The following is a 14,522-nucleotide window of genomic DNA, read 5'->3' as shown; positions in this document are numbered from 1 at the left end:
CTGTCGCCCAGACTGGAGTGCAGTGGCCGCTCCCGGCCACCGCAGCCTCGACCTGCTGGGCTCCGGCGATCCTTCCGCCTCAGCCTTCCGAGTAGCCGGAATTACAGGCATGCGCCAAGTGTATTTCTTAAGAACAAGGTTTCCTCGCCACAGCACAGTCATCAAATTCTGTAAATCTAACATTGATAAAATAGTATTATCTAATATACAGTCCATATTAAAACTTAACTAATTGCACCAATAAAGCCCTTCATAGAAGGTTCTCTTTCAAACTAGGATACATTCCAGGATCACATAATGATCCTCATTAAAATTTTACTCATCCTTTTAGCATTGACTTATAAATTTTGCCTGCATCTATCATTCTGATGATGGCTAGGTGGGCATTCTCTCACATTTTTCTTACTTCTACATTTATTAGTTGGCATACTACTGTAAGAAAAGCTTTTCTTCTTCCATATTTATTTATTTAAGTATCCAAGGATGATAATCATTTATTGTCATCATTAGTGCTCAAAGTGTCCCAGATTTGGCCAGTGAGAATCCCTTCAAGTTGGCATCTGTGTCCTTTTGAATCATCCCCATCATTTTTGAGCACTTACAATCTGGCACAGCAAGATTTCTTAGGTTCGTCTTGTAGTTTTCCTGACACAGTCATGGAGTTAGTCTAGTTGATACTAATAGCTACTTTCTTTCCTTTTTTTTTTAATTTTTAAATTTTTTTATATTTGATTTTAGCAACTACTTTCTATAAGTATCTCTGGTTCCTTTCAGTGGGAAATGCTATTTGAAAATCAAGATAGGAAGCTCACTTTGCTCATCGCTTCTGAGGTGTCATTTATTCTAGGCCGACAGATATATGGAGAGGATTTATAATTACATATATATGTGTAAATGTACACACATATATATATGATTTCATACCGATGTCTCTAATTCCTATCCAGCACCAAGAGGGCTATTTCTTATCTTTCCTGTTCTCCCATAGTAAGAGCCTGGTTCCAACACACATAAGCACACACATACTCATTTTCACAATCCTAAATATATATATATATATATATATATATAAAATTGTGAGTATATATAATGAGTATATATATATGGATTTTCCCAAACCTAAAATTCACACAAAATATCAGAATTGCTACAGCTTTAGCACTACAAAAAATAACCCTGCAACATAGAGTTTAAGATTTTTTGCTGTTCTTTTTGTGTTTACAATGAGAATGAAGTATTGTGCAAAACCATTTTCTTAGATGAGTTCTTCAATGTGATCATGCTATTCTTTTGAAATATAGTCAATTTGTTTCTATTTGTATTGGATTTAGGGTGTTTTCACAAAAAGTTGAGTCAATTTTATTTTTTGACAATGTAAAACACTAATATGTCTCCAAGAGTAAAAAAAAATACAGAAAATTATAAATCAGAAAATCTGCAAGAGAATGTTGCATGCTGGGACGCTCTCAAGCCACAAAATAGAAGCACACAAAGGAATCTTATGATACAGAGCAGACTTTGGGGAGAATTGATTTTTGGCTGACTACAAATTAGGAAAGATGCCTTTCTTTCTACATTAAGGTACCTTTCTCCTGGTGTAGCCGTGTCTAAGAGCGAGCGAGTGTAGTGTTGGAAATTTATGAACAGTGGAATTGAAAAAAGAAAATGACTATCTTGATGGTAGAGAGGTCCACACGCAGACAATGGTGGTCACCAAAGAGTTTTCTAAAACTGTGGTTACATGCGGGGGTATAGCTCAGTGGTAGAGCGTGTGCTTAGCATGCACGAGGTCCTGGGTTCAATCCCCAGTACCTCCAGTTGCGGTTTTCCAGTTGTCTAAAATATCCTGCCTTGCCAATCCTTTACATTTCTTTCTCAGTTTCTTGTAGTTAGTTCTTATCCACCGGTTCTCTCCAAGCGCTCCCAGCAGGCGTGTGGACTCATGTCAACAGAAGCAAGTAGTATTCCCAACTATCCAGCCGATTTCCAGATTTATGGAATCTGAAATAATGACAAACCATGGACCTATGTGTCCTAAGTCTCTACTCACATCAGTTAAAGGCTTAAGTTCTTTGGTGTTTTTTTTATGTTTATCTAACTCCTTAACCCAGGTTGCAGACACCATAAAAGCTTCCACTAAAAGACTTCACTCCATTTCACTACGATTGGTTGATAATTTGTTCTGCTAAAAATTTAACCACAAACATAAGACAAATGAGGAAAAGACAACAGTCATCTCAGCTGAAATTTGGTAGAGGGAAAAAGTACTTCTCAGGGTCGTCTAAGGAAGTTGCCGGTCAGAAATGGCAAGCACTCTGATCTTAAAGGTTCAAGATCAGTCTAAGGGAAAGACCATTTCTTTATTTTTCATAAATACAAACAATGAATTCTGATGGATTAAAAAAATATATCAGAATTACTCTCCAGGAATATCTTCTAAACTACTGAACAACCCATATCTTCAGATCACAGCTTTTTGCACAGTTTCAGTTTCTGATATCACAATGCTGGGCAGAAATTTACAGGAATATACTCTGCAAGCATCTAAATACCATCTTGTTTTTAAAAAATCCTTTTATTTTCAGAGCCACTGCGTGCCATAGAGGACAATAATAACAAAGTACTAAACATATGGATAGCAGGAAAGCAGCCTCTTTCTTCACTTGTAGAAGTCGGGCAACCCAGAGGGCTTCCGTGTTGCATCCTTTTTTTCACTCTCCAAGATCAGTGACTGCCCTCCATCGACCAGGTGGCCACAAGCCATCCCTAAAGTCAATGTTGAGGTCAACCGTCAGTCCTTTGGAGACGGTGGCTGCACATGTACACGGCGACTCTGCCATCCTGCCGCCACAGCCCGGATCTGCTGACTCCTCTTGAGCCAGGGGCAGGATGGAAGGCGTAAGAAGCACCTTGTTAACACCTGGAAGGGTTTCTTCTGGGGAAGGTTGGGTGTCAACAGGCTTCTTTGCTAGAGGTAGACATATGTGGAACAAACAAACGGGAACCTTCTCATCTTTTGCGTTTCAAGACAAACCTAACCCAATTAGACGTTTCCACCACCGTGCTCAGTCTCAGAGCTGCCGGCAGATCCTGCTTCTGCTCTCAACACAAGCGCACAGGAAATCGGGATCCCTGTGGCTCCCTCCGAAGCCACGGATGTCGGCGGTTCCGGAACCGCAAACAAAAACGCAAAGTCATTTGAGTCCCCCAAGTTGCTCAGCCTGTCTATGTAGCGGCGGAAATTGCTGCGGAGAGCTCTCGAAGCCATGACAGCCGCGGCAGAGGGAACCAGGTCCTCCTCTGGGACAAACCTGCCGTCGTTGGGGACGAACGGGTGTGGCGCTTAGACTCGCCCTACCATCTGACCATTCACATGTTAGTAATCGTGAGGACGGCTTTTCTCGCCCTCTTCCTCCCCCTCTCTTTCCATTCTCCTTTGCTGCCCCCACTTCCCCCCACCCCGCCTCTGCGCCCTGCCCGCCAGCTGGCGCTCCCACGGCCCACCCCTGTCTTCTCTCCGGTTTACTCCTGAAGGCCGTTTGCACACTCGTTCAGCGCACGCCTAGCTCCGTTCACGCCCATTTTAAGCACTCTAACTCACGTGCAGCTGCTGTTTGAATCTCCGCATCACTTTCTAAGTTTTCTTCTTCGCGATCTCAGACTCAGCCTGGTTGAGGCTGGGCCCAGCTGGGTAAGACACGTTGAGCGAGGGCACACCTAGAGCGGATGAGTGTCGCTCCCTGTCTGGAAAGGCTCGGAACCTGCAAGGGGGAGCGAAAATTCTGTAAGAGAACGTAACATATCTGTAGGAGGAATTGATCCAATACCTTATATCCTAATTGGCCCTTGCACCAAATGTTGGCTAAAAACAGGAAGCCTGGACTCTCTTCGAATAGAAGACGGAGTCTGAAAACTGTCCAGACGGATGGAGGTTTTGGTTCAAATTTGCTTCGCAAGTCATTGCTGACCCAGTCGAGTTCCTCATACCAGAGGAGATTGTTTCTGAAATCCTGAAAACCTCTGAAATTGTTTCAATATTATTTAACAAGAGGAGTCCAGTATCTTGGCACTTTGGAAGTGATATGAGAATTTCTTGTTGCAGATGGGTTAAAACAGTTCTTGGATGGGCACCAGTCTGCAGACCAGGATTTAAAAAAAAAAAAACACTAAGGAAGAGATAAAATGTATCGGAGGCCAGAAGGTATCCTAAAAGACCCTCTTTCTTTTCTTATTATTTAAAGTTAAGCTTTACTTACATGAAGTCAAAGGCATAAAATGTAGTTACTCAGCGTATGGGTTATCATAATATATATAACCCACACTCAGACCAACATATAGAATTTGTCACCTCCCATCAGCTCCCTTGTGCCTCATCCCAATTAAGCACACTCTCTGACCTCTATCACTACAGATTATTTTTTCTTTTATTTCAAATAATATAAATAGAATCATATAATATTGTTTTAGTCCATTTTGTACTGCTATAAAAATTAACTGATACTGGGTAATTAATTTATAAATAACAGAAATTTATTTTCTGACTTTTCTGGAGGTTAGGCAGTCCAATATCAAAACCATGACATCTGGTGTCTTGCTGTGTTATCACATGGTAGAAAACTGAGGACAACGAGGGGTAAACTCCCTTTGTCAAACACTTTTTTAAGGGCACCCAATCTTATTCATGAGAAAAAAACAATCCTCATGGTTTAATTACCTCTTCAAGGACCCACCTCTTACTATTATCACATTGGTTAACACCTGAAGTTCAGAGGGGACACTTTCAGACCATTGCAAATATGCATTCATTTGAGTATGAATTCTTTCCCTTAACATTAAAAAAAAAAAACAATATACAGTTACTGTATCCTACTACTGGTAGCAATAGTTCTGTTCCATTGCACTGGAATACTCCATTGAATGAATATTGGATGTCATGACATTAATTCATTTTAATGTCCATGTACATTTGGAGTGGTCCTATTCTTTTTTTTTTGGCTGAAATGGCCAATGTTGCTATAAACATTCCTGCACATGTCTTTTAAGAGAAATGCTCATGTATTTCTCTTGGGTATAATGTAACTGTGGAATTTTGGGGTCACAGGATATATATATCTATATCTATATATCTATATATAGATAGATATAGATATAGATATCTCCAGATAGATAGATGATATTCTATGACCTCACTGATAGATAGATATAGTAGTTTTGGGGTCATAGATAGATATAGCATGGGGTCATATATATGTTTCAGATATATTCAATATTCAAATTTTTCAGATAGTTTCCCAGAGTGGATGTACCAGTTTACAGCCTCATCAGCAATGTATGAGTATTCTGCTTGCTCCACAAACTCAACAACACTTGATATTGTCAATTTTTTTAGGTTAAGTTTGGTGAAGAGTAGTATTTTGTTGTGTTTTTAATTTGCATTTCCCTGATAGCAAATGATGTTGAACATCTTTTATATTACTCAATAGCTATTTTTACTAAGTGCATGTTAATATGCCTTTTAAATTGAATTTTTAGTCTTTTTTTAAGTGTTTTGTAGAAGTTCCTAACATATTCTAGATAAGAGTTCTTAGTAAAATATAAGTATCAATACATCTCCCAGACTGCAGCTCATCTTCTCTTATTAAAGAGGAGGAGGTTGGGGGAGAGGGGTCGTATGGACATTAATTTAAGAGAGAAGATTTTTTTTTTTTTAAAGGAGGAGGAGGTCTGAAAAGCCTTGTAAGCAGAAGAAAGAGAAAAGATGGAGGGAGAGAGAGAGAGAGCGCGCGCGCGATTGAGGATACAAGAGAGAGTTCCATCTGGAGATCTTTTTCTGGTGACTGTCTGGGGGCGGGGGGAGTGAGGGGAGTGCCCCCAGGAAGTCTGCTGAAGAGAAAACCTTGATGGACCTGTAGAGTGTTATTTGGTCTGTGATTCTCTTATATTTATCCTAGCTGCTTAAGAGGATATTGTTTAGAGGTTCAAGAAAGAGTGAGATTTGAGACAGTGGATTTTCTATCTGGCCAACTGTCTATCTTTGAAGACCCCTCAGAAACATGATTAATGCTTCAAGGAAAATCTTAATGACATTTCTGTCATGAGAGAAGTGTGATTCAGTGGTAGTGCATCATTTTCTTGTATGAGTGTGAAACTATATTCATTTACCTGCTTTTCACAATTCCCAACAATTCTATACTTTTCTTCGTTTAAAAGCATGCTGTATATGGTCACACTAAAATAAACACATTATACTTCTCATTTCCACTCCTTGGGTCTTCGCACCACCCAAGGTGGATGTGTCAGCAGAAGGGGACACGTAAAAGGGAGGGAATAGCGAAGAAACTGGCTCACTCAGGAGTTCTTCAGTTCCATGAAAGAATCTCGCCACCGGGTTAACGTGCCTAATAATCTTCTGTTCTTTTTGTCGTATCGTTGAAGAGCAAGACGAGAGAGAGAGAGAGAGAGAGAGAGAGAGAGAGAGAGAGAGAGAGAGAGAAAGAAGAACCGAAAGAAAAGAAAAGGCAAGGAAAAGGTAAATAATTCATTTTGAATTCTCTTCGTTTCCTGAGCAGTGTTTGGGTCGTGGAACAGGCAGAGGTGACCAAACAGGAAAGTATCTTTTGTTTTGTTTTTAGGTTTTTTTTTTTTTTTTTTTTTTTTTACCTATTCCCCCCCTTTTGTTTCCAGTCCTCTGCCAACCTATCCACTGTCTCCAAAATTGAATCCTATTTTTAGACATAGATTACCTCAGAGTCCGTATTTTTTTTTTGGTGGGAGTTACTGAACAAGATTGGACATCAAAGAATACATCAACCCTACAAATTGAAGTTTTAATATTTTGAAAGATGGCAAGAGAGTTTCCAGTCAGCCGAAATAGCTCAGTTGGGAGAGCGTTAGACTGAAGATCTAAAGGTCCCTGGTTCGATCCCGGGTTTCGGCAGTTGAGTTTTGACTTACCCATTGCCGCGCCCTTATATAAAATTTGAACGTCCCAAATCTACAATCTTTGCTGTTTGTTTGTTTTTGTAAATTCGGTCAAGGTTATATATCTTTTGGTTGCGTATTCCATTGAAGTCTTCCATGAAGAATTAACTGACACAGTGATATTTTATTTAAAGTTTTACAACCTAGGTTATTATTAAAATATAAGAAATTCCAATATGTCATATGCTGCTATATTTGCAATTAATTTTAATATGATGTCGTGTGTGTGTGTGTGTGTGTGTGTGTGTGTGTGTGTGTATGTGATTTTGAACTTTTTTCTTTCAAATTACCGTATCAGTTTTACTGCCTGTTTTCCTCTGACAACTCCTGCACATTATGTGAGGAAGTAACAATCTGCAGTGCTCCAGCATCAGAACTGCATCAAGTTGCAAAAGGAAAATTGGTACAAAATGAAAAGCAACATCAGGGTAGGGCCATTGTACAGAAATTGAGAATCAGATGCTTTATCCCTAGGTCACCTATTCTTCTTCAACTCAAAATCTTGTTTTATTTTATTAAGAAATATTTAATTGAACAAGCTATATGTATGATTGAGAGTTTTAGTGCATAACACAGCAATTATTTCTTCACATTCTGTTGAAGTGGTAGGCATAGGGTAATTCTCAAGTATGAGTTATTTCCTATTCAAAAGTCTTAAAATAGGGCTCATAATGACTATGTAAAACAGATGTTGTAAAGCTTCAAGGAGATCATATATATAAATAAATTCTATCAAATCCACTCCTAGTGTGAAGCATAATTACTGGCAGACCATGCTCCATTTTCTCTGGTCCTGGGGTTCTCCCAGAATAGCATCTACATAGATAACATCATCTCTTGAGAATGCTGTTTAATAGAAAGATAATACAAGTCATAAATGAAGACTTTTCTTTTTGTAATTTCACAATAAAAAACAAATAGGTGATACTAATCTTAACAATATATTTAAATCACTTTGTATATCCCAAACATTATTTCAACAAGTAGTCAATCTTTAAGACTGTTAATGAGATATTTTACATTTTAAAAATCATATTATGTCTTTGAAATCTGGTATGTATTTTACACTCACAGCACATATCAATTTGGACTAGGCAATTTCAATCATTCAATAGCCAGTGTGGTGAATGGCAACCATATTGAAACAGAGCAGGTTTAAACATATACCAAACAACAAATGCAAAGCGTTTTAGAAAGGAAAAGCTGAATTTCAACAACCTTGTGTTTCAGTTTAAGACATGTCTGGAAGAAATCAAAAGAAGAAGCAGGAGACCCTAACAACTCAACGTTTTAAAGTCACAGTGGAAACTTTGGGGTTTCACTCTGCCGCCCATGTCGTCCGTCCAGAATCCAGGCGCACGGAACCACACCTGGCTAGTTCCTTTGTATTTTGTAGAGACGAGAACGCTCTATATTGCCCAGGCTGGTCTCGAACTCCTGGGCTCAAGCAATTCTCCCGCCCTAGCCTCCCGAAGTGCTCGGATTATAGGCATGAGCCACCATGCCCAGCAGGAAACTTTTTATGATTATTATCTGAGCCAACTGAAAGGATAAGTATGCCACACAACTCATATTCTGGCAATTTCAAAACGAATCAACGTTAGTTTATGAATATTGATGTATTTCCAATCTTTTGCCTTCCATTTCAAGTCCCATGTAGTAATTTAAAGAATCTTTATCCCCCATTGGTACCTGAACATCTTCTGCCCAAAGCGTCTGTCGATGCTCCTTAATACTAAACACTGCTGTCAGAATACTCACGTATACAAAGCCTCAGAAAATAAAACACCCAGACAAACGTTAACAAACATGCCTGCAGTGCGGGGGTGTAGCTCAGTGGTAGAGCGCATGCTTTGCATGTGTGAGGCCCCGGGTTCGATCCCCGGCACCTCCAGGTTCGCGCTTTTGCTGGGATCGTCCTCAAACCTAATTTAAAGAAATACACATTAGCTCCCTAACTTTTATTCTATTTCTGTACATATAGAAAATAAACACATAACTTAATGGACTGCTTTGAATTTTCTTTCATCTCTACGCTGTGAGCCTAGACATCAAGGCAAGAGGAAGACGAAAAGTGGGCGGAGGTGGAGAAGAACAGAATCCCAACAGGATCTCCTGAACCCAAACAAAAGGCAATTCACTTTGGCTCCTATTTTGTGCTGTTATTAAAGAGACGAAAACACAAAGAAGGAGGGTGGAAAAAGCGCCCGGCGGGCTCGTTCCTTTAGTTCTTGCTTCTGGGCCAAAGAACAGAGTGAAAGCACGCGTTCTCAACAAGCCTCTCCCTGTCGACCCGCCCAAGGAGCGCAGCCAAAAGCTGGATCTAGTACTCAAACGTGGACTGCTGTGGGTCTGGAGCCTCCTTAGATGCGTGAGTGGCAGGACCCTGGGTAATCGAACGAAGACTGTTGGGGAATCAAAGGCCTCCAACACGAAAGGAGAAGAGAGAAACACGGATCAACACATTGCCAATTGATGACATTCCATAAGGGTCATTTTTCCATATTTCTTCAGTCATTCCATTTTCCTTCTTAAAATAAAACGTTACTTGGAAACCTCTTAACAGCAAACAGAGGCCCCCATGTGAAGAAGCAGGGAAAGGGCTTTCTGTCACAATGGGAAATAGATGCAAAGTAAAAGGTGAGTGGATCACAGGCGTGTTTGTTACTTCTGTAAACAAACAAACATTTTCTCTGTTCTTTCTGGGTCATTCTGATCACATCTGCCATACACATTTCTGACCCACTGACGGCCCCTTCTAAGGATTTCCAATGCTGTATGGTTTCAAAACTGCTGTCCTCCATGTACATGTTTCCTGCTGAATCAAAATGTCTTTGGGAGGCAATGAATTGCAGCGTTTGCTCCCAGTTCGCCCAATCTAACCCTCTGTTAGGCTGGAATGTCCCTACTTCTTGATTCCCTTGTCCAGTGAAAATATCCATAACAGGCATTCAGGGGGGATACCATCTGGTGAAACCGGTTAGCTGTGCCCTGAAGCCAATTATATATTTGTTGTAGGATGCATTCTTTTTTTTTTTTTTTTGTGGGAGGTCATGTGGACATTTTATGTTTTTTCTAATTTTGTTTTAATCCACTGGCTTCCTCCAGTCACTTTAAGCAAACGATGGCATACTAGCCAGAGTGGACACTGCACAGAAGAACAAGGAGTTGGGGATGAGGCTGCCGGGAGCAGTATGCCAGATGCCAGGCCCAGCCTAAGGTCTGTTGAATCAGAATCTCTGAGGGTGGGACCTGGCGACCTGTGCTTTAATAAGCCCTCAAGTGATACTGATGCTAAATTTTGAGAAGTACCACCCTAAAAGTTTCAGGAGATGCTCAGTGCTGCTGAGGGGGAAGACTGGCTCCAGGGGTTCCCTGACCGTTCTCAACAAGAGCTCAAACCACCCAGGAGAGAGAGTGAGATTTGTGTTTGTTTTCTATCAGGGTGAGGGTGAGTTTCTCATCTCTTTGAGAGCTCAGTATTTTAGGCGTCCTTTGAGAACACACAAAAGAGTACTTGATTGTTCTCTGGAATAACTCACATCAGGCAACAGGAGACATTCAAGCCAAAATACCTGGGGTCCTGTCAAGCTATTTGGTCTTCACAATTTGAAATCCAGGCTTGGAACTTTCCAAACTCTATGGCAGAGACTGTAACCAATCTCTTTCCACCGTCATGGGCAGGGCACTGACCTGGGCTGCCTCTCCAGCCCCAAACAATTCAGCCATTCTTCTGGTCTAACATCAAGTTGTTAAAACCTACTTTATGCATGAAACGTAATTAAAATATCTTCCCAGCATGAAAATCAGGTTCATGCGACTGAAAATGTCTTGGTGTTTGCAGACCGTTTCTTTTCCTTCTTGGAAGAAACCCTCTGTCTACCCACATTCTGCGTTTTCACATTCATATCTTCCTCTCTGTACCCAAGCTGCTGCTTTATTTCCACTTAACTATTGCAAGGATCTTCCATGGTAACCTTGGCCTTTTCCCCTTTTCATGCTTCCAAGAGTTGGATGAGGGCAATATGGGAACCCACTGCAAAAGTGTGAACAAGATTCTCTGGAAAGAAAACTAAATTTCAGAGACATTCAAATGTAGAAGAAAGCCTCAGATGTTAAACTCAAAGGATTTTTAGCCCTGGGGTTTGTATCCTGACACCCTACCGATCAAACCACTTAGAAACAAGACAATAGTACTTCTGGGAACCATTTCAAGTTTCTGATATTCTATTACTGCCTAACCTTGCTTGTTTTTCATGTCTTGTATTCCAAGCTCAACAAGCTAAACACACTCTCTCCTACCTATGCCTGAGATGCTTAAGTCCAAAGACGGCGGGTGGAACCTGTTTCTCCGTTCAACGCTTACCCCCTCACAAACTCCTAGCGATCAGAAATAGGTGACTTCCCTCGGCTCCCTCGGAATTCACGAATACCGCCGGCCTGTACCGAGAACAAAACCTCACCCATGTGGGTGCTCCCAGGGGCCGCTGAGAGGTCTCTTCAAGCTGCGACGGTCTGCGGCAAAGCGAGAGAGATCATCTGGCGGGAAAGTGCTGTCAGTTCTTTTCTTTCTATTTTCTTTTCTTTTCTTTAATAGCCAGGAACGAGTCCTTTTGCTCCTCGCGGACGCAGACGAAGCGCAACAGAGATGGCCACCCGGGCGGCTCCCGGCTTCTCGCCTCCCCAAACCTGGCTCCAAACTTGGCACGCGCGCCCGCCTCTCCCCCGCCTCCCCCGCGACCGCGTCCCGGCTTCGCTCTCCTCACCCCTCGCCTCATCACAGTCCCGTTCTTTTCCATGTACCTACCGATTAATTTCCCCAAGTACCTCGGCTCGTTTATGTTCGAGTCTCTAGGGCCCTGTCAAATCTGGCTGCTGTTCAGCATCCACTGAAGGTTGTGTGATCGGAGGGAGGAGGGAGGAGATTTTTCCTTCTTTTTTCTTTTTTTGAGTTGGAGTCCCACTCCGTCGTCCAGGCTGGAGTGCCGTGGCACACTCACGGCCATCCCCGCGTCGACCTGCTGGGCTCCGGCGATCCTTCTGCCTCAGCCTTCCAAGTAGCCGGAACTACAGGCGCGCTACCACGCCCGGCTCATTTGTCATTTATTGTAGTGAAGCGATCTCGCCAAGTTGCCCGGGCTGGTCGCGAACCCGCGCTCTCAGGGAATCCACTTGCCTCCGCCTCCGGACCAAGGGAGGAGCTTTCACACAGAGCCATTTCTGGCTCTCCCGTCGGAGGTGACGTACGATTTCCTCTCAACTGGAACCTGAGTTGGTTGTCGCACCACATTTTGACTGAAAACGAAAAGGCCTCTCCTCCCAGAGACCATGGGGTCTGAAGAACTGACTTGGTAAACAGCGAGTTCGTCTCGCCGGTGGCTCATTCTCCTCCCCAGTCTTCGTTTTGTGAGTCTCACAACCAGAGCCATAGCACCCCCAAGACAAACCGATGGCGAGTTTCGCGACCACGTCCCTGGCCTAGTTGGCAAGGGCCACGACACGGCGACCCGCACTCCTGGGTCTCTTTTCTCTCGAATTACTGTGCTTTCCGCTTCCTATCTCTCCTCCTAGACCTAAATCCTCCAAGGCGGCACTGACGCTTCTGTTTTTGCATCATCTATGCTTTTTGTGTGACAGCTTTCGAAGGCAAAGGGAAAAGAGTTTGTAAGAAGGGAGAATTAAAACAAAAATAAAAACTTTTTGAACCTTGAAATTATTTCAGACCTACAAAAAAGTTGCAAAAACAGTCGAAAGAATTACTATACATGCTACCCACGTTTAGCTATTATAAATATGTTGTCACATTTATTCCTCCCCTCTCTTTCTTTACATCCTGTCTTTTTACCTTTAGTAATTCAATGTGCACTTTCTAAGAGAAAGGGCATACTCTTACAAACCACAGTACAATTTTCAAGCACATAGAATTTAAAATTAATGCAATAGTATTATCTAATATTCAATCTTTATTCAAATTTCACTAGTAATCCCCAAAATATCCCTTCCTGTTTCTTTAGTGTCCTTTAATCTGGAATGGTTTCCCAGCCTTTCTTTTGTGTTTTATGACATTGACAGATTTTAAAGAATCTTCTGACTCTGACTCAGGGATCTTGTTCTTCTATTATACAAAACTGTGACAGGTAAAATCTCAGACTCTTCTCATGTTTGACTTAATGGGGAAATAGAGCATTCCCTAAAATATAAGTAACCATCTATCTCAAATGTATGAATGAGTCCAACAATGACTATGTAAAATGGTAAGTTTTAAAGATCAAGTGAGATGTGCATACAAATCCATTTGGAAAACTCCAGAGCATAACATAAAAGCTAGTTACTGGCTAACCATGACCCAAACATTCTGGCTCTGAAAATTCTTCCGAAACATTTAATTAGACACTATCTTTTTCAGGTACTAGGCAGGTTAAGCAATTGATGTATCTGCAGGTTTTCTGAGCTAAGTATATAATAGGGTCTAAATGTGTTTTGTGTCCTGAGTACAATGTTTAAATCCTTAGAAAAGTCTGTATTTAAAAAAAAAAAAAACTGTCCTGTGGCACAGATGGATGTTCTACTTGTGGTGTAGACAGTCTGGTTATAGTCACAGATAGTTAATAAATAAATGTTATGATATTCATGAGGCAAACTAGGTTAAAAACAAACAAACCCAACACTTTAATATGAGTGTTCATGAATCCAACAGATATAATCCAACAGGTTCTTCCATGTGCAACACAATGAAATGTCACCTCCTAGTGGCTCTGGTAACTTTCCTAATTGTACTTTTATTTGAACAAACAGCTAAGTAAACTTTTCCCCATCAGTATTTTTGCAGTATTGAGGTATAGAATATATATATATAAAACTCCTACACATGTTGAATGTAGACAATCTGATGACATATGAATATATTCATGATACTATTACTACAATCAAGGAAATAAACACATCCATCAACTCTAAAAATTTTCTCATGTGCATGTATGTGTCTCTCTCTCTCTCTCTCTCTCTCTCTCTCTCTCTCTCTCTCCCCGTAAGATAACTTTAACTTGAGAACTACCCTTCAAACAATTTTTATGTGTACATATAGTATTGTTAACTATGGCACATGCTGTACAACACATGCTGTAAAAGACATGCTGTGCAACAGATCTCTAGAACTTATTCATCTTGCATAACTGATACGTTAAACTCATGAGCAACAATTCCCCCATTCCCTTCTCCATCCAAGCCCTGGCAACCAACATTTTGTTCCCTACTTCTATAAGTTTGGATTGTTTCCATATTTTGATTATTGTAACTAATGCTGCAGTGAACATGCGAGTGCATATATTTCTTTGAGGTCCTAATTTCAATTATTTTGGATAGATACCTAGAAGTGGGAATGTTAGATCATATGTTAGTTCTGTTCTTATATTTTGAGGAAACTCTATACTGTTTTCCATAGTGGTGATACCATTTTACATTGTCACCAACAGTGTACAAGGGTTCCAATTTCTTCACATCTTGACTAATACTTTTTTTTTTTTTTTTTGAGTTGGAGTCTC

General features: G+C 40.9%; 3 non-coding genes across 3 annotated transcripts; all 3 read left to right on the top strand.

The window, feature by feature from the left end:
* The first annotated feature begins 1,745 nt into the window (after positions 1 to 1,745).
* On the top strand, positions 1,746 to 1,817 carry TRNAA-AGC. Its single transcript has one exon. It is a non-coding gene; the product is annotated as a tRNA-Ala (tRNA).
* A 5,047-nt stretch (positions 1,818 to 6,864) lies between these two features.
* TRNAF-GAA lies at positions 6,865 to 6,937 on the top strand. Its single transcript has one exon. It is a non-coding gene; the product is annotated as a tRNA-Phe (tRNA).
* Positions 6,938 to 8,803: 1,866 nt separating this feature from the next.
* Positions 8,804 to 8,875, top strand: TRNAA-UGC. The gene has a single exon. It is a non-coding gene; the product is annotated as a tRNA-Ala (tRNA).
* The last annotated feature ends 5,647 nt before the right edge of the window (positions 8,876 to 14,522 follow it).

The sequence above is a fragment of the Carlito syrichta genome, unplaced genomic scaffold, assembly GCF_000164805.1.
Source record: "Carlito syrichta isolate Samal-C Ts95f unplaced genomic scaffold, Tarsius_syrichta-2.0.1 Scaffold307028, whole genome shotgun sequence".
Lineage (NCBI taxonomy): Eukaryota > Metazoa > Chordata > Mammalia > Primates > Tarsiidae > Carlito > Carlito syrichta.
The sequence above is the reverse complement of the archived record's forward strand: the minus strand, read 5'-3'. Positions and strand labels throughout refer to the sequence as shown.